At 38.5% G+C, this 21337-nt stretch overlaps 1 protein-coding gene and 1 pseudogene across 1 annotated transcript in view; one reads left to right on the forward strand and one right to left on the reverse strand.

The window, feature by feature from the left end:
- LOC134929602 (sodium-dependent neutral amino acid transporter B(0)AT3-like) overlaps positions 1-21337 on the reverse strand; it is a 484872-nt gene that overhangs the window by 200553 nt on the left and 262982 nt on the right. The gene's annotated exons all lie outside the window — the stretch shown is intronic.
- LOC134930260 (5S ribosomal RNA) lies at positions 936-1054 on the forward strand (annotated as a pseudogene).

Raw genomic sequence — 21337 nt, forward strand, 5'->3', positions numbered from 1 at the left:
CACAGCATTCATAACAACTTTTAACCGTCATGAGAAATCCATCCGGGAATCTTTCAGGAATAACTGGAGGATTTTACTCATGGATCCCATTCTTAAAGAAATCCTCCCTCCTCGCCCAGAAATAATTTTTAAGAAATCACAGTCTTGAAAGATCTCTTAGCCCCGAGCATGCTGAGGAATAATCAAGAGAGGGAACAAAATGTGGGCGATGCAATGTCTGCAGATATTTACACCCTAACAGGAAGTCTTTTACAGATATGGAAAAGAAAAAAGAATATAAGATCAAGGAATACATGAACTGTAACACCCAATCGGTCATATACCTCCTGGAGTGCGATTGCGGGAAACAATATATTGGGAAAACGAAGAGACCTCTGAAGATGAGGATACAGGAACATGTGAGAAACATCAGGAACAAAGTGGAGAGCCATGCTGTCTCCAAACACTTTATGTCTACGCACAACTCAAATCCAGAAGCAATGACTTTCAAGGCCATCGAATTGGTAAAACTAGGAGATAGAGGAGGGGATCTCGCCAACAAACTGTCACTTCGTGAGATGTATTGGATATTCCAATTACAGACATTACAGCCGAAAGGATTCAACGACAACTACGAGATCGCTCCCTTTTTATGACATGGTACCAAAACTTTTTTCCGGCTCAGCCTTGATAGTAAACGTACAGTGTTTCCCCCCCCCCATTATGGTTTAACACATATAGATACAACTGTTTTGACCCTCCTCCCCCACCCCTCCCCAACACCACTCCCACACTCCTTCCCCCATTGCCCCCCCCTTCCCCCATTGCCCCCCCCTTCCCTTCCTTCCCCCCCCCCCCCCGCCAACCACTATTATTCCACAAAAGTTAATATGTATCCAACACCTGATAGAGTTTAAATTTTGGTGTTGGAGTAAATAACCTAGAGGGCGTAACGTCGGTACGGTCATACCACGCTGGAAATGCCCAAATACGTCCGATCTTGGAAGCCAAGCAGCGTTGGGCCTGATCAGTACCAGCAAGGGGGACCGGCTGAGAAGATCAGGCACTGTGAAGTACGTGAATGAATAGGAGCCTGAGAAATGTGTTGCTCCACACTAATGCACTAATTGGATCACGGTACATCAATCACTTGTATTGATATGTAGTATTGACCATGCACACACCATAGCAATATAATAATAGCACATGCACTTTAATATAGGCACTTGCAGCACAGCATATTTTAGTATATTTTAATGTGTACTACGGTTATTAATATATTAATTCCAGAATTATAGCACTTTATATTTATTTATTTATATTTATATCTCTAAAACTATAATTTTTCATAAAAGAATACCTTTAAACAATACTAGCACAAGTTTCACCGTCAGATGTGTTTATTCCTATTTCACTATAATGCTTATCTTATTCCTTAATGCTTATAATAATTCCTATTTCACAATAATGCTTATCTTATTCCTATTTACCTCTAGCTTATAATATGTAAATATGCATGACCATAAAATACCACTCCTGATGCAATTTTTATTTTTATCTCTATGTGTCCGATTTCCATGAATACCGGGTTTTTTCCTGTACTAACTACGAGAAAATGGCTGCCGCAGCTGGGATTTCTATGGATAAAGTCCCATCAAATATGGCCACCAATACATGGACTTTTTGTAACAGAGACTGCCTCCCCCTGGACCACAGACAATGAATCACAGCATATTGAACTCTGGTCACGAGCTGCCGCGGGCGCATGCGCAGACGCGTCCGGAAGTGGGGCGGAAGTGACGCACCGGGCCCGTCTGTCACCGGAAGTGTGGCGGAAGTACCGCAATTTCATGAAAAAACAACTTTTAAGACTTTCTAAGCAACTGTACAGTGTTTAACAAACTCGTTTTTGCTGACCATAAGCCCCTATGAACCCTGCTCCTAATGTATCACAGCAGAAAATAGTTAATTAACATGTATCATGTAATTGTACCATGTGACTCCCTGTGATGTCACAACCCTCCCATTCAGTAATAATGCTATAAATAGACTTGCAGATCATTATGTCCCTACCCTTTGAAGAAGTCTTTGAGACGAAATGCGTTGGGTGACCTGTACCTACCTCATTTTAAGATAAGGAAAATTTTTATTTATTAAGTGCATATATTAATTTAAGTGCTTTTAGTTCGGTTGTGTATATATTGTTGTTTCCATTTTTTTATGTGTCTCTTTTATGCTAATTTAATAAATACATTTTTAATATTTTAACTGGCAAACCCACTTTTTATTAACACCTTGGTCGCTACTTATCCCTCATCCCCCCTTGTTCCTACATTAGTTTCAGGGAATTACCACCCCTGTATCCATTTGAGGGAAAACAGCTGACGCCCCATTAGTGGTGTAGGGGAGTGTCTTACTAGCCAGTCATCATACAACATTTCTGTTTTTATCGCATGTGGTGCAGTAATAATCCCTGTTTTTACATATATATATATATATATATAATATAAAACTTATCGAACAAAGCAAAAATGTTTGGTGCATACAACAACAAATTACAGGCATAAAGATATATATATATGATTTTACATTCTCAGTAGATGATAGGTCGGGAACGCGTCCCGGCTAGCCGGCCAGAAGTGATGTTTTTCCGGAGGCATGCTGAGACCAGAAGTGCGTTCCACCGCGGGCTGGATGCGTTCCACAGAGGGGAGCTCTAGGAATGGGACGCGGGTATATCCGTACACAGGTGAGCAGTGTTTGTACACAGGTGTTGTAATTTAGGAGGCTGTTGGCGGGCGCTCCAGCATACATAAGCAGGTATGTTCAGTTTAGTGTGGTTGCCCCAGAGGAAGGTGCGGTCACCGAAATGGCCATTGGGCACATGACTGATTAAACCACAGGGACATGTAATGTACCATATGAGACACATGCTATTCCCAGCTGGAAATTATGTAATTATTTTTGACACATGTTGCTATTGTCATCAGTTTTTAAATATATGCACTTTATGGTCATTTATACTGGTGGTGGCTGATTTCTTCACTAGGCTGAGAGACTTGTTTCAAAGCAGTGGAAGCAAATGCATATTATGTTTATGAAATTTTAGCACCCCGAAGGAGGATTTTAAATGTGTGCGTTTTTTCTTATTTTTGACTGTTGATACCTTTATGTGGAACCAGCACCATTAGTTAATGATTGTGGAAGTTTAATTGATCTAAAAGTTATTTTTTCACTTACATTGGTGCAATATGGATCTGGAAGCCAGCGATTTGGCAGGCACAAAATGGAACGAACAATTAGATCTATGTTCCATGAATTTAATTAAACTAATTATAGATGACAGAAAAATATCTCTAAGTAGATTGGAAGAGTTGATACGATCAACAGAACAAAGGTTTGTACCATTACAAGACATGGAGGACTACAAGAACTTAATAAAAATGACTAATGACAAGATAAATGTCATAGAAGATAAAATTATCTCACTAAAACAAAAGAAATTCTATAGAGATATTAAAGAAAAAAGGGAATTACAAGAAACCAAGAATGAGAGAAGAAAACCATCTCAGAAACCAGAAAAAACAACAGGGCAACAACAACCCAAATGGAATACAAATAATAATACAAACAATCAGAATAAACAGTGGAGAAATAAATTCAAAACACCATTAATTAAAGAAGTACCAAAATATAAGAAAGAACAAAGGGAATACCAGCCCTATAATGGAAAAAACTTCACCTACCCAAACAATCCATACAAACTTATCAAGAAATCCTTCACTTCAGGAGTTCAGAAAGCACAAACATAAGAAAACACACAATACCATACACTAATGAAAAAGATCGAAACAAAGAAACAAATAGGAGACATAGAAAAAAACAATCCAAGAAAGAGGACCATTGCAGAAGAAACTGATACAGACGACGAGGAAGATTTTTTAGACTTCATCTGGGGAGACGAGGAACTACCTGACAAAACACCTCACAAAAGACAAAAAACAATGGGAGAATAAATACAAGAGGAACAAGAGGTGGACAAAAAAGAAAAAGAAAAAAGAATCATCTACTACAGAGGGCCAAAAAACTACTATTTTTAATTTAAGTAGCAAACAATTGAGTGAAGAACAAAAGAACATCCTAGAGAAGGGACTGAAGTTCGCAACACACTCTAAAGCAAATAAATTTGATATGTTTATCGATGCACAAAAGTTTTTACGGAAAATGTGCATCAAGAAATATTTCATAAAAGACCCCCTGACACGACAAATGATGACAACATCAACTTTTCAACATACAGATTTAAAACCAGCGTCCACCTTTTATCCTTATCACATTAAAGGCCCACATTTGGAAACATTCCAAAAATTAATAGAGGAAGATATTTTCAAACTTTCAGACAAACAAACTTCCAAATACAATATAACAGCCAAAGAAAAGAAAGCAATTTGAAGAATTAAGAAAAGATGCATTAGTGATAATAAAGCCAGCAGATAAAGGAGGAGGTATTGTGATCTTAGACAAAACCCAGTATTAAGAAGAAGCCAACCATTTATTAGCGGACACAGAAACATATAGAAAACTGAAATCTGATCCAACCGATGAATTTCAAAAAGATCTGAGTGCTCAATTAGAAGAGGGAAGAATGATGGGTATTATTAATGAAAAAGAATTTAAATATCTGAAGATAGAAAATCCAAAAATACAGACGTTCTATTTTCTCCAAAAGTCCATAAGGACCGACAAAAGCCGCCTGGGAGACCTATAATCTCGGGAATAGGATCAATGACTTCAAATCTTTCCAGATATATCTATCGATATCTACAACCAATAGTTCATAAACAGAAAAGTTATTTAAAGGACACTATTCATATGTTACAAATACTGGAAGAAACACAGTGGAAAAATTCCTATATTCTGTGCACATCGGATGTAAAATCATTATATACATGTATAAATCATTCCATTGGCTGTGAACACACATTACACTATTTGATAAATCAGACAGATCTACCAAATGCTCAAGTCAACTTCATAATGGAACAATTAGAATTCATACTAACACATAACTTTTTCTGGTACAACGGCGACTACTTCTTACAGATAAAGGGGACTGCAATGGGGACTCCAACAGCACCAAGCTATGCAAATCTCTTTGTATCTAAATGGGAAGATGACAACATCTGGACTAACAACCCCTATAGAGGTAACATAATTAACTGGCATCGCTACATAGATGATCTTTTCTTCATTTGGGAAGGTACAGAAAGCAAACTAGAAGAGTTCATTAAATACATGAATAACAACAAAATAGGCCTAGAATTTACAACCACTACTAGCAAAGTAGAAGTAAACTTCTTGGATTTAAAGATTTACATAAAAGATGGAAAACTTCAAATGCAGACCTATAGGAAAGAAGTTGATGGGAATAATATACTCCCATACAACAGTAACCATCATAGAAACTGGGTAAGAAACATACCAAGTGGACAACTTAGAAGAATTCGGAGAAATTGCACAGAAGATCACCTTTTTCAAGAACAGGGAAGTGCACTAATGAAGCAATACTCAGAAAAAGGCTATAAAGAAGATGTTCTGCTACAACAATTTGAAAAAATTGGACAAATAGATAGAAAAGAGACCATCATCTATAAGGATAAAGAAGAAAAAAATAAAAGAAAAATGGATACAGCTTTCATCACACAATATTATTCCAACCATCAAGATTTTGAAAACATCATATCCAAACATTGGCACATACTTAAATTAGACACAGAATTAAAAACTCTTCTTCCAGAAAAACCTCTAATAATATATAGGAAAGCTAGAAATCTCAAACAGGAACTGACAAGAAGTTACATTCCGGTAGAAAATATAACAGCAAAAAAGAATGACACTAAAGGCTTCTTCAAATGTCTCACATGCAACTGTTGTAAATTAACGAAGGCGAAATCCACACATGCCATTACAACTTTCAAATCTAACCAAACTAACAAAATATACCCTATAAAACTAAAGCTGACATGTGATTCAGAAGGGGTAATATATCTGGTAGAGTGCCCATGTGGCATGCAATACGTGGGACAGACAAAAAGAAAATTAAAAACCCGCGTTGCTGAACATTTATATAACATTAGAAGAAGACTTCAAACACATAGTATACCTGTACATTTTAAAGACAAACACCAAATGAATCCCGCTGATTTGAAATTTACTGCTATACAACAAGTTAAACCCCATTGGAGAGGAGGAGACCTAGTTACTGATCTGAAAAAGATCGAGACAAAATGGATATATGAACTTGCAACAATGACACCAAAAGGTCTGAATATAGATATAGAACTAAAAGTTTTCTTATAAAATCTTTTCTAGAAAAACTCCTTTCACAATTTTTTAAAAAATATCACTTTTAACTATACGAAACACTGCAAAGTCAAATAAAACATGTGCTACCCGCTATTTTATGAAGTCACTTCCGGTAAGGACTTCCGTTTTTTATGAATAAAGTTTTATCAAAATTTCCTTTATAAAGAACCATTCCAACAGGAACTACAATCATCCTTGACGAAGTGCCCTGTCACGAAACGCGTTGGATGCTGGGAAAACCGGACTGACGTCACACCGGAAGTCACGGAGCGGACACTTCCGGTATAGTGAAACAGGCCAGAAACGGAGGACAACTGCAAGAACGAGCGACCAGCAGCGCAAGGAGGGAAGGTAGGAAACGGAAAGTTAGATAGGGACTCCACCTCCAGCCAGCAGAACTCGGAAACTCAGACACTAGCAACCTCCGCACCGGCCGTCCGGTATCCCTACAAAAAAGTACTCTGAAAAGAGTGTAAACATTACTGCCATACAGCATTACTGTGAATAACAATTTGTTTTTTTACTTTGCAGGTACACATTTAACACTAGCGCTCCCATACTTCCTTTTTCAGGCACCAAGAGATTCCTAGACAAGGATATTTAGAAATTTCTCTTTTCTAACACAGATTCCTTAAATTTTGATACCGATAGCCCGGTGGAAGTTTTTTCTGATTTGTTAAAAATGCAGAAATGCCTTGTGGAGCTCAATCTACATGGACTTACTTTGTCCCAATACCACAAAGAGAAATTGATCCCAAGGGGCTTCAGGATCAAAAATCAGCCCACGATAGGAAGAAACAATAAGGACTTTTGTAAACAATGGTGTTATATTCTTAACCAGTGTATCTTCGATTTGATGGTGCTTGTCATCCAGCAGGTTAACACTGAAATTCTCATACTTGAGAAAGAGATTAATACCTGTGAAGCTACAGGTTTAGATTTGTTGAAATCTGATACTTCAGTTGAATGGCTTACAAAATTAGAAACAAGCATTAATTCCTTTAAATCAGATCTATTGTCTTTTAAAAAGAACAAATAAAAAAAAATGAGAGATGATTACAAGGAATTAAGAGTCTACCCCTGGGTTTTTTTCCAGGGTGGGACACGACAAGGGCGACCAAGGCAGATGGGTAGGAGACGGTTTGAAAGATCGTGCACTGATATAGATTCCTGCACATCAGATTCAGATAAGTCCATTGCCCAGGGCAGCTCTTTTTTGTGGGATGTAGGTTCAATCCGCACCCAAAACAAAAAAGATCAAGGCGCTGCAGGAGGGGGAAACGTAAAACCGGTCATCAGGGGCCGGAGGAAATAAAGGTGTATAAATTATCCGACTATGTTCTCACTGAAGCTGAAAACAATGTGTTAGCTCAAGGCCTATCTTTTGTACATACATACATACAAAGTGCTTTTGACTGTGAAGTGGAACTTTTTAAGTATCACAGACAGCTTAGACTTAAAGATTTATTTGGTAAACAAGCATGTAATAAACATATAGCTCCACCATTTTCCAGCAAAAGCACTTTTGATCCACCTTCAAAAAACTCTTCGATCGATACTTTCATGAGGCTAGTCAAACGTGACTTTGTTCCTTTTATGAAAAAGCAAAAGAGGTCTTATTCCAACCTATCAACCATAGAACAGGAAGCTATTACCAGTTTGAGAAATAATGTCGCAATCACTATACGTGCAGCGGATAAAGGTGGAGGGGTAGTTGTTTTGAACACATGGGACTATACCGCTGAGGTTAAGAGACAGTTGGCAGATCAGTCCGGTTATAAAATACTACAATATGACCCCACCTTTGGTTACAAGAAAGAGATAGATGCTGCAATTTCCTTGGGTTTCAATAACGGGTGGATAGATGAGTCAACAGTTAAGTTTCTCACGCAGGAAAATCTGGTTATTCCATTGTTGTATATACAGCCCAAAGTGCATAAGACACTTACAAATCCCCCTGGGAGACCGATTTATCTCCAGTTGGGGATCACTGTGTCAGAGTCTCTCTCTATATGTTGGCTTTTTCCTTCAGTCAGTGGTGACAGAAACACCAACAGTCTTAAAAGACACGACTGATTTTTTGAAAAGGCTCAGTAACTTTGGGCCACCACCTCAGGATTGTATTCTTGTTACTTGTGATATAACAAGCTTATATACCAACATAGAACATGTTGCAGGTATGGTATCCATTCGGAGAGCCATTACTACTAACCCTGCTTACAAAGGTCCCCCTTGTGAATTTTTATTGTTGCTGATTGATATGATTTTACACAAAAATTATTTTTTGTTTGGAAACACATTTTTTCTTCAGTTACAGGGTACGGCGATGGGGTCAAACATGGCCCCATCGTATGCCAATTTATTTATGTTTGAATACGAAAAGAGCAATATTCTCGGCAACATTAATTTTTCACGTTTATTTCTTTCTATGTACATTTTATTGATGATATTACTCAAAAGTAATTCTCGATCCAATGTTAGACATCTCTGTATTGCATCATGTATTTCAGCTCTATTATAACCCCGTTGTATAAAGGCTTCACCCATTTTATGGAGCGCCTCAGGTATGGCATACTTATCAGAGGTACTTCTTGTCACCCATACTAGTTGTGAGAAAGGAAGTCCTTTTTAAGTGGATTAAGGTGAAAACTATCTGCCAAAAGCACAGTGTTCGAATCCATAGGTTTTTAAAAAAAATCGAGGTCTCAAAGCAACTATTTTTAATCAAGATGGAGACATCTAAAAGATTAATACTTTGCAGGCTGCTTGTGTAGGTCAATCTAATGGTGCTTTCAATGAATTCAATGAGCTCATAAACTTATCCAAAGAGGTATTGTCCCCTGTCCATCATCAAAAAAATGTACATCAATAAAATGTACATAGAAAGAAATAAAATGTACATGACCCAAAAGAGAGAAGAGAGAACTTCTTTTTTTTGGCACACTCTTAATACAAAACTAGTTATTAGAGGAGAATTCCATTGCTAGTGGTGATATTGTAAAAAAGTTCTCTCTTCTCTCTTTTGCACTCACAACATATATATTGACTTATTGGTGCTTCACCAGCAGCAGTAATATTGACGAATAGTCACATTATTTTCTTGAAGGCTGGTTTCTTGTTATCATCATTAAGTCTTAAAAAAATTTCCACCGTCTAGTGCGGAGTCACATCCCTACTTTGTACATAAACTTGTTAGGACCCATTATAATGCTTATAAAACCTGTCTAATTGGGCCTTTGTCTAGAATGATAACAACATTTTGTGCAATGCATGTGGTGTAGACATTTGTTATTAGAATTTTTTTTTATTATCAATATTATTATTATAGAGCTAACTTAACTGTGACATGTGTAAGGGTTTGTAATTTTTATCATTAGTACTATTATTATAGCACTAACTTGATTGTGACATGTTTAAGGGTTTGTAATTATTAATATTATTATTATTATTATTATTATTATTATTATCATCATCATTATTATAGAAGCGCTGTACTTCATTGTTCCTGTTCTGCATTACACTCATTCTATCTGTTAAGAGCCTTGAGGCCTATTGGATAAAGAGCGCTATATTAATAAAATTATTATTATTATCTAGGCTGTTGTTAGATAAATAAAATATCAGGGAGGTTCTGTGTGCAGTGCATGGAGGATTTAAAGATGTGTTTCACGCTTATGTGACAATAGTGACATCTAGCTGTGTGTTTTGTAAATGCATTTGAAAAAATATATATATATAATTTCAATAATTTAAACGTGATGTATTATTTCATGTTAATTTTTTGAGGCTTATGCGATACGTCGTCTCATATTTTACAAATGTTATATTTTAAAGATATTTTAACATATATACATTTTAGTTTACGCATAGATTAAAAGAACACAGCCGTTAATCATATCTCATTTTCATTATTGTTTTAGCGACAGACAATGCAGACCATTATCAACGAAGATAACACTGTGTATATTTCCAGTTCTGAAGATGAGTTGTTACCAAGTTATCAATTGAATTATGGTAAACTATTCCTCTCAAAATCATTCACACATTTTTTATTTAATTTAAAAAAGTTTAAATAGTATGAACATACAGCAAGTGGCTACGAGTTGTTAATTAATTTTTATTTATTTTTAAAAGTTTAAATAGTATGAGGGAACTGCAAGGGAGCTGCAAAGTTGTAAATTAATTTATTATTAAAAATGTTATTTCTCACAATTAAACAACGACAGATGCCTCAGACAAAGAGAATTGCGCTGAGGCTGGAGGAGTTCCATTTGGTTCAGATTATGACGCTGGTCCGGATTACGCTGTGTTATCAGGATCACAAGTCACCTGTGAGTAACATCAAAAAGGTTTTATATTTTAAAATAAATTAAAAATAATGACACTAAACAACTGTAAGATTGTAAGGACGTGGTGCCGGCTGTACACTCTTAATGTTCTCAATAACGCCTCACTTTTTCATGTTATTCTAATTTTATTCTGTATGTAATAATTTATTACTTTTTCTCGGATAAAGATTCCCCAAAAATGGATAATGCGATGGCTGACAGTATTCTGCAGCACGTACTGAATATACCAACACAGCAAATCTATAAATGGCATTTCAGAAACATTTTATACAAGGAGAGTTAATCAAACATTATCAAACAATGTGTTGTTATACGGTGACTGTTTTAACGCTGTTTTTTGCGCCTCTGTGTATGTATAATTAATTGATAATATATTACAGCTGTTACGACTCCGCTATACAGGATGAAAACAGGATGAAAACATGTCTGATGAGCAACCAATCTGGAAAATCGCGAAAGGAAAAAAAAATGGCACAAACAATCTAATTTAACCACTTAACTGATGATTTATTTCGCCAAAAACCGTTCCGAAATTGTCATTTTTTCAATGAGTGAATTAGGTGAAGAACATGAATTTAACCCTATCCCAAATGATTTTAGTTAAAAAAAAAAAATATATATATATTTTTTTAAATATTTCCCCCCCCAAACATCGAAACATCGATCAAGAACATCATGCCCATCGGAACATCAGGAATATTTTAACCATTCATTTTGAAAGCCGGGACAGCCTGCAGGTATACCGGGAAAGGTCTGGGGGTGGCTTGGGAGGGTTCATTTACACTCCCCAGCGGCTGCCATTGTCTGCAGCCACTAGAGGGGGGATCCTGCCATGTCAACCGATCAGCAGTGATCGGCAGCACGGCATTCAGTGTAGGAGAGTGCAGGGAGGCAGAGGGACCTTCCGGTCCCTCTGACAGCAGCAGCGGATGGAAGTTTCTCTTCCCTGCCACTGCTAACACTCTCTATCTGACTGGTTGTATCCTGTGCGACCATGTCAGATAGAGCACTTTCAGGCATGGTCGCATCTGATGCAACCATGCCAGGCAAGTGGTTAAAGAAGGGGTGTAATCAAACATTGTCATACAACATATTGTACAGTAACTTAAATGCTGTTTTTCGTGCATCTGTGTGTATAACTAATTTAGAATATATATATTACAGATGACACTGTAGCGCAACGATATGTTCCAACAATCCCAGGGGGCAATGCTGAAGATGTGCAAATGCACAGGCCTAGCACAAGTGAGAAAACAATGATTCACACAACCATCGCTGAAACAGAGAACCAGCAATTCGCAATGCCATCGATCAGACATAACCCCTAAAGGAGAAAGCTAGGCCGTTGGTTATGGGGAGGCATCATGGTGGTATCAACCCGAACAAAGGCAGGCCAACTTAACCAAGAACGACCAACAAAGGTTATAATTCAACATTTTCTGATCTTAAAAGAAAATTGGCATATTCTGAAGATGAAAAGCCTCAACGGAGAAGGATTGTATTACAAACTGTATCAAGCAAAAGTAACGAGGGCGATGTAGCTGATCGCAACATACTTGTACTTGCCATAACTGCAAAACCCACACCATTTGACATTGTGGACTGGGACAGTGCTGGTAATACAAAGACTGTAAAGGTTAAGAGAGCATTGCGCTTCTCAAGAAGGAAAGTTAAGCTGCTGTCATCATAATTCCAGATACACAGGGTTGCACTGATGCAGAAACATGACACATCTGGTAATGATAAGTTATCAAATATTGAGGACATAAATGCGCAAGAGGTTTTTTATCCCCATTGTAGAGACGCCGACACAGGACCCGCAGAATAATTCTGATGAGATGTTATCAGTGGTTGTGGTTGACCCGTCGCGCATGGTATCACCCGACGAGTCAAAATGCAGAAAAAGTAGGCCAAGACGCTAAAATACAATTTTAGGCGTTGATGGGTAAGATACGGGAAGATGTTGATAGCATGGGGGAAAATGCCGGATATCTGTTAAAACACATAAAAGAAGAGAGTCACGGTTGTAAATGTAAACAAGACATTATTAAAGAAGTTGTTAAGATGTATATGTATATGAACGTCACGTCAAAATACTTAGAATGGGCGCTTAATACAAATGCATTTATTAAAGCCAACATACATCATTTTGCAGAAATAATTGAAAGTGATCCGTGACTAGGCATGCTAGGCTATGGATTGAAACATCTTTTAAATTGATATGACTATAGAAAAAACATGAATTAAACCCTGTGTAACAAACAAACTCTCACAGTTATTCCGATGTGCAAAGGTGAAACAGGCTGTAACAATGTTATCCAGATTGAGAAAGCGCAAACCACACAGGGAACAGAGGGTAGAATGTGCAAAGGTGAAACAGGCTTTAACAATGTTATCTAGAATGAAAAATTGCAAACAACACAGGGAACAGTGGGTAGGCCGGAACCTCAGTGCAAAGCTCTCGATTTACTGGTTGACGCACCACAGCCTGACAATATTGAACGCTCGGCATCACCCTTACATAACTATGCACGCAGGGTTGGGTCACCAGGTAATGACGAAGGTCGTCGACATGTGTACTTAGAAGCGATTAACAGATATGAGCGACACCATTCTAATTTCAGAGCCATGGAGTACCACAACCATTATCGTTTTGTTAATTTGGACAGGGTTACATAATTTGTAGAGGGTGTTCGAGCCATTCACACAGCTATACAGGCCATGCTCGATGGCTTCACGGTTGGTGTTAACCCTAATGACAAAAAGTTTACCCGCCTCATGGGCTTTTCTTTCTGGTTCTGCCGGTTAAAATGGGTGGTAAGTTAATGTTTCCATTATGTCACACATGCATCGAGTCTGGACAGACAGGGACGTGTGTTCATGATTCAGAAAATCGGGCACTCATCAGGACTTGTATATGGTGGAACTAAATTTGGCTGTAGAAATGGGGTACAGAGTATGTAAAATCTATGAGGTGTGGCATTTTGATGAGAGATCTGACGATTTATTTTCAAGTTACATTAAAACACATCTCAGAGATAACCGAGAGGCATCCGGCTATCCCGAATGGTGTACAGACTCTGTGAAATGCCAAGAGTATATAGACACCTTTTTAAAAAAATGAAGGCATGTCTTTATGGCCCGATCACATAGAAATCAACTCCGCCAAAAGACAAATTTCAAAATTGTTTTTAAATTCCTTATGGGGCAAATTTGGCCAACGTAACAACATGCCCAATACGTGTCTAGTGACTGACACCGACAAACTTTTTGAATATGTGTTTTTAGTGTACTATGAGGTATCTGCTTTGGACTTTGTAGACAACGATATGGTTATGGTGAATTGGAGATATGCCAAAGACCATTATGCCAGGGGTGCAAATTCAAATATACACATCGCTGCTTTTACAACAGCGCATGCGCGTGTTGAATTGTACAAACTATTGAATAGATTACAAGATAGATGCCTGTATCATGATACAGATTCTGTAATTTTTGTCAGCTGTCGAAGTCAGATAAATGACACATACAAATGACACACAGAGTGGCGCTTCTCGTGGTGGCGTAAGGAAGTTATTGATGTATATGGACGCACCATGCTTTTTTACTGCGCATTGTGCATAGAGTCGCACAGCGTGCGTATTGCAGCATGACGGGTGTATATATACGGCAAAAGGGGCAATCACTGAGAAATGATGTAAAGGCGCACACAGACACATAGTCATACAACAGATAAATTACACATAGACAAAACATGTCCAACACAAGGATCATATTGTATTTGTATATGTATTAAGGAGTGTAAAACCAGACATATATACGTATTACTGGGACAGAACAAGTTAAGGATATCATGTTTAGTATCAAAATGGTCAGGAGAATGTGAGTAATAAACTGGTAGCTATGGGTAAATTGTCGTACAATGTGACAATTAGTTATGATCAAATGTAGGATTATAAAGTCACATTCTATGAGACAAAGGACTTCGTGCAGCAGCATTTCCAGTGGCAAACACCTGTACCTGCATCTTAAAACTGGACATTGCTTTCATATGAACTGACCAATAACGCACAATGAATGAGAAACCTCCCACTCCTGGACCAATAGCAGAAGACCCAGCCCAGGATGTATATCTTCTCCAATACACAGTATATAAGTACTTTCCCTTGCCCAGGAAGCTGAGTTCTGCTGATTCTAACTGGCGATGGCTGTCCACTGAGCTAAGAGTGATGTATACTGGCAGTGACTGTTTCATATGTAACTGTAACTCTGAACCACTTACTTAGGCTTATATATGTTATACTGAATGATATACTGTACATATGTTATTTTGTATGCATACCTTTTAATATAAAATACATACATATATATATATATATATATATATATATCTTTGAGCGTTGGACCTCAGTATACCATGTGTGTGACTATTTGCTTTCTCTTAAGGGAAATAGTGCTGCAACATTTAGCGCACTATTATCGTATATGGTAATAAGATGCAACTTGCGTCCGCAGTATATAATAACACTGGTATGTAAATGTTTATTTAAAATAAAGGAATTTCACAGTTTGGGGCTCACAGCTGTGATATCACGTACTTATATGATGTGCAGTAAAGACGTGCTGTGGTCTACCGGCTAAGGGTGGACGCATCTGATGCAGATGAACCACATCCATTTTTGCGCTATCATTAATGCGCTGATATGAATCAAGGGACAATAGATTTCTTTGTTGCCTTTGTGACAAAGACACACAATATTAGAAATGTTACAGTGAACTCTTTATTGTTGCTAACGGGGTTCAATAAGTCATATTGTGTTTGATTCAGATTGGATTGTTTGGCTGTTAAGTAATTTTAAAGAGAGTTTAAAAGTTGGTGCATGCGTCTAATTTGCATAGTACGGATATAGCTTGGTTACCATGCTGCGTCTTATTCGCATAGTGCTAACACAGGCATCAAGTAACAAAGCTTCGTTTGTGCTGGAAAAGACGCATGTGGAAGCTTTGTTAGCATGCAGTGGGAATTGTCCATCAGGGCGACATCCGGTGCTTGTATAATTTGGGATTTACTTGTGACAGGAGAGAGAGCTAGTGTTTGTGTGTTCTGGCCGTATGGCTTAGACTCCATTTTGTGTCCAAGCACATGGCTTGGAGGGGGGAGGAGCAGTGGCCATTTTAGGTCTAATGCAAGTTACAGTAATGAATAGTAATTATTACCTGTTGTTTGTACTGTACAAATCTGCATTGGTCTTTAAACCAACATATCTTAAAGTCACTCCCTACCCACTTAGCTAACAGCTAACTTTCAGCTGTTCCTGAATTAAACACCACAATAAACCATTGTTAAACAATCTGTTACCTTTGAAAACAAGTAAACAATATATACAGTATGTACAAATCCATCACCATTTAAAATCTACCAATGAATTTAACTAACCCATGCCATAGTCAATTATAAATAGTGTTTCAATTAGACCTAGTGAGATTAATAGTGAGATTAATACTTAGCTTGATGTAAGAAAAATCCACTCAGATTAGAACGTTTTTCATGATTTGTCTTAGAACTGGAGATAATGAGTGTATAAAATGTATATATATGTATATATATAACATAGAAACATAGAAACATAGAATTTGACGGCAGATAAGAACCACTTGGCCCATCTAGTCTGCCCCTTTTTTTTTATCCATATATATATATATATATATATATATATATATATATATATATATGATGTATGAGAGTTTCATAGAGTGTAATTAATTAATGTGTATATATATATATGTATATGTTATATTATTATTATTACTATTATTATTATATAAATATATGCATATTTATATTAGTGTATGTTCTGCAAAATAACTATCCAATCTGAATCATAGCATTTAAATTATAGTCAATAGCAAATATGAATTGAAGTGTAATACCTCTAGGGGGATGTTACCAATCACTGGTAAATTAATCCTTTTCTGTATAGAAAAATATTGTTTGTGTGAAGATTGAAAGTGAATTGTATGAGTGTGAACCCGAGAGGTACCGCAGTGATTACACTGATCCATAGAGAGGTTCAGTGGCATGGAGGATCACTACCTCACGTTATATGAGGGTGTTGAAACCGATTATCCAGGTGCCGGGGGCACAGCCTAGTTAAATTGTCTCCCTAATCGTAGGGAACACAGATAATAAGTACCTGTGTGTTGTGCGATCGTACCGCACGGTCGTGTATGATACTAATTACTTATCATACCGCATTTGTGATTTGTGTAAAAGAAAGTGTAACACTGATGCTCTCTTCTCAGTTGAAGTTCCAGTGGAAGTCTACGAGATGGGGTGATCGATAAGTTGTTTCTCACCCGGAATTCTAGTGGAACAATACCCAAGTAGGTAGGGCCCACACTAAAAAGGCGACTGGCTAATGGAGTGATAGCTAAGTTGTTTCTCACACAGAACATTGACAGGACGTGGCATCATTAGTGTGTAGGAGTGTGTGGAGGACAGCTCGTAATACTCCCCACCGCCATCACAAAGAAGTTATTTAGCATTTTGGTAAAAACCACCAAAGTTAGCGCTAAATGTACTCGTGGGATGGGTGACCCAACCGTGGTTCAGGTTGGAGAAGGGCCTAGAGAGTCTGTTGGATATATAATGAAGTACACAATGGCTTATGGTAATGACTGGGTAAAAATGATGATGAATGAGTGAATGTCATTTTCCAGTGATTTGTGGTTTTGATCCTGAGGTATTGAAGGTATTATGAAAACAAACATGTTTGACCAAAGTCATATAAGATAAGAATGAAAACATAATAACTGTTTGAACTCGTGGCAACAATAGGGAGAAGTAAAAAGGGGAAGCAGTTACAGCCAGTATACAAATCATAGACGAAGAAAAAATGAAAAAGAAATGTAACCTATACTATGTACTAACGAATGTCAAAAGTTTTATTCAGGAGGAGATGGTGACCCGACTCTGGTTTCAGACATTTCTCATGCACTCAGCGGAGTAATATCCAACAGGTAAAAGACGAGCTATAGCCTGCAGGGGAAGTGGCTGAGACCAGTGGAACTGGTAAGTATGGTGCCATTCAAGTACATAGATAGTAAGACCAAAAATAAATAAATAAATAGAAATTAGTAGTTCCCAGTAGGAAAGCGTACAGAGAAGTGGTAACCCAAATGATGGTTCTTTCTAACCATCACTTAAAAAGTATTCATTTCTAGGAAATAGGTCATCGAGATGAGGGCAGCTAGGAATGCCCTTGTCTAGATAAGCTCGGTAATGTTTGTTGGACCATTTACAGACCCTTAATACAGATTAGAAGGATTAAATGAATACTTTGCATGACCTAGAAGCTTTTTTTCTCCTTCGTCCTAGGGGATGCTGGGGACTCCAAAAGGACCATGGGGTATAGACGGGATCCGCAGGAGACATGGGCACTTTACGACTTTAATGGGCGTGAACTGGCTCCTCCCTCTATGCCCCTCCTCCAGACCTCAGTTAGATTCTGTGCCCAGAGGAGACTGGGTGCACACTAGGGGAGCTCTACTGAGTTTCTCTAAAAAATACTTTTGTTAGGTTTATTTTTTTCAGGGAGCACTGCTGGCAACAGGCTCCCTGCTTCGTGGGACTGAGGGGAGAGAAGCAGACCTACTTCTGTGAGTTCAAAGGCTCTGCTTCTTAGGCTACTGGACACCATTAGCTCCAGAGGGTCTGATCACTTGGTGCACCTAGCTGCTCGTTCCCGGAGCGGCGCCGCCGTCCCCCTCACAGAGCCTGAAGAGAGAAGCCAGGTGAGTAGTTGAAGCAAGAAGACTTCAAAGGCGGCAGAAGACTTCAGATCTTCCTGAGGTACCGTGCAGCAGTCGCGCTGTGCGCCATTGCTCCCTCACACAAGCGGCTGTATATGGGTACAGGGCGCAGGGGGGGCGCCCTGGGCAGCAATATATCCTCATTTGAGACTGGCATGAAGGTATACATTGCATAGGCAATATATACAGACCCCCGCCAGTATAAATAAAAGCGGGAACGAAGTGCGCCGGGTAGGGGGCGGGGCTTCCTCCTTCAGCTCTAACCAGCACCATTTTCTCCACAGCTTGCTGCAGAGATGCTGCTCCTGGCCCTTCACTGCTGTACACAAGTAACAGGGTGCACAAAAAGAAGGGGGGGGCACAAAATTTTGGTGTTGATTATTTGGTATAAAAGCGCTTACAGGTCTGGGGTGTTATTTAATTCCTTCAGACCAGTGGGGCGCTGGGTGTGAGCTGGCAAACTCCTTTTCTGTCTCTCTGAAGGACCTTCCTGTGGGTCTGTCCCCTATAGCCCAGTGTGTTTGGGGGTGTCGGTGCGCATGTGTCGACATGTCTGAGGTTGGAGGCTCTTCCCAGGAGGAGGCTGGTGTGGAGACTGAACAGAATGTGGGAGTGACTCAGTCGGCACCGACGACTGCTGATTGGGTAGATATGTGGAATGTTTTAAATGCAAGTGTGGCTTTATTGCATAAGAGGTTAGACAAATCTGAGTCTCAGAACCAAGCATGGAGACAATCCATGGGAGATGGTTTGGCACAATCTCTGGCCCCCTCAGGGTCGCAGAAACATTCATTTACCCAGATAGCAAACACTGATACCGACACGGATTCCGACTCCAGTGTCGATTATGATGAGGCCAAGTTACATCCTAATGTGGCCAAGAGTATTCAGTACATGATTGTGGCAATTAAAGAGGTGTTACATATCACAGAAGACCCCACTGTCCCTGACACAAGGGTCTGTATGTTTAAGGGAAAGAAACCTGAGGTAATGTTTCCTCCCTCTCATGAACTGAACGCTCTTTTTGAAAAAGCTTGGGAAACCCCTGACAAGAGTCTGCAGATTCCCAGGAGGATTGCTATGGCGTATCCTTTTCCCTCGCAGGATAGGTTACGGTGGGAATCCTCACCCACGGTGGACAAAGCTCTGGAGCGTTTGTCCAAAAAGGTGGCGCTACCGTCCCCTGACACGGCGGCCCTAAAGGATCCTGCGGATCGTAAGCAGGAAACTACCTTAAAATCTATTTTTGTTACTACGGGTATGCTGCTCAGGCCGGCTGTGGCGTCGGCATGGGTGAGTAGCGCTATTGAAAGGTGGGCAGATAACTTGTCATCTGACATAGACATATGGAAAAGATAAAGAGAACTGTCTCTTGGTGGTATGCTAATTCCACCCTCCCGGCGCTAATTAAAGATATCTCACAGGTGAATAAGTAAAGAGAAGAATTCCACACACTGCAGCGTATGTTTTTAAGACTTAGTTAGAGTCTTAGGCATAGAAGTACATACATGGATAGATATTTAAAACCTCGCGCTGTGTGTTACTGATTTTTTTGCTTTCCTTAATATATGCAATGTTGAATTATATATATATATATATATATATATATATATATATATATATATATATATATATATATATATATAAAATAAAAATATAAAAATATATACATGTACTGTTGGAGTGGCTCTGTATATATCAGTGAAGAGATCGTGAGACGTCCGCAAATATCTTAAATAACATTTATTACGTATACATACACAAAAACATACATCTAAAATCTAAAACAATAATCACCTATCAAATATGCATATAGCCAGTTTGAACAAGGGAATATCCCTAATTAGCATAAAATATGTGAGGTTGATTAAATAACTGTCTTAATGGCACTTTATATAGTTATATGCTGAAGTCCTGAATAAACAGTGTATAACACTGTAATAGGCAGTCTTTTAATACTGGGTCCACACACGGAGTTGTTACTTTGTATGCCGGCGTCCCGGCTGTAATGGAAACAGTTCAGTGTGAAACTGAAAGCAGTATAAATAGTTACCACTGGTTCTCCTTGCTGGGCTGACGTATCCGTCCCTTTTCTTCACTCGGTGGTGAGGCCGTCACCGCCCCGTGTGATGTGCGCCGGGATGGGATATCCTTATAGGTGGAACTGCAGGCTCTCAGCCAGGATATGCTCACTGCGGGCTCCGATATTTGCTGATTGGCCAGATAGCTGTAGCGCTGGATTGCCTGTGGCTGCAGAAGTTCACCACCTCTCCCGGATAAATGTATTGGCAGGGTGAATAGTGGACGATAATCAATGCTCCCAGCTTCCCGTGGTGGTATACCAGTATAAATTTTCAGGAGTGCAGTATCAACGCGTTTCGTCCCACAATGCCTTGGGACTTCCTCAATATTGACACTCCTTCAGATTGATCCTCTTTTATAGCTGGCCATAGTTGTAAAATGGCTGCAGCTGTGGGCACTTATATTTCATTTATATTTATCCTCACACTTTTGTTATATGTATATAACTTTATCAGACCATCTTGGTACTTCTAAACACATATTCATAAATAAATAGACACAAATAAAATATAATATATAATAAGATATAAAATATACGCGGAAAGGTCTCCCAACCTAATTAGAATTTAATTATGATGTCTCCCATCTGTGTTTAGATTCAATGGAGTTCAAACATAGGCATAAATTAGCCTTCAGGATTATCTCTTACACACAAAGGAGAGAAAATCCCATCAGATATATACCTATCATTTTAGTACCCCAGATATAATGTTCTCCATATTCTTTCTAGTCTGTTCTCACACAGGTTA

This window comes from Pseudophryne corroboree, chromosome 5 (assembly GCF_028390025.1).
Source record: "Pseudophryne corroboree isolate aPseCor3 chromosome 5, aPseCor3.hap2, whole genome shotgun sequence".
In the NCBI taxonomy this organism is placed as follows: domain Eukaryota; kingdom Metazoa; phylum Chordata; class Amphibia; order Anura; family Myobatrachidae; genus Pseudophryne; species Pseudophryne corroboree.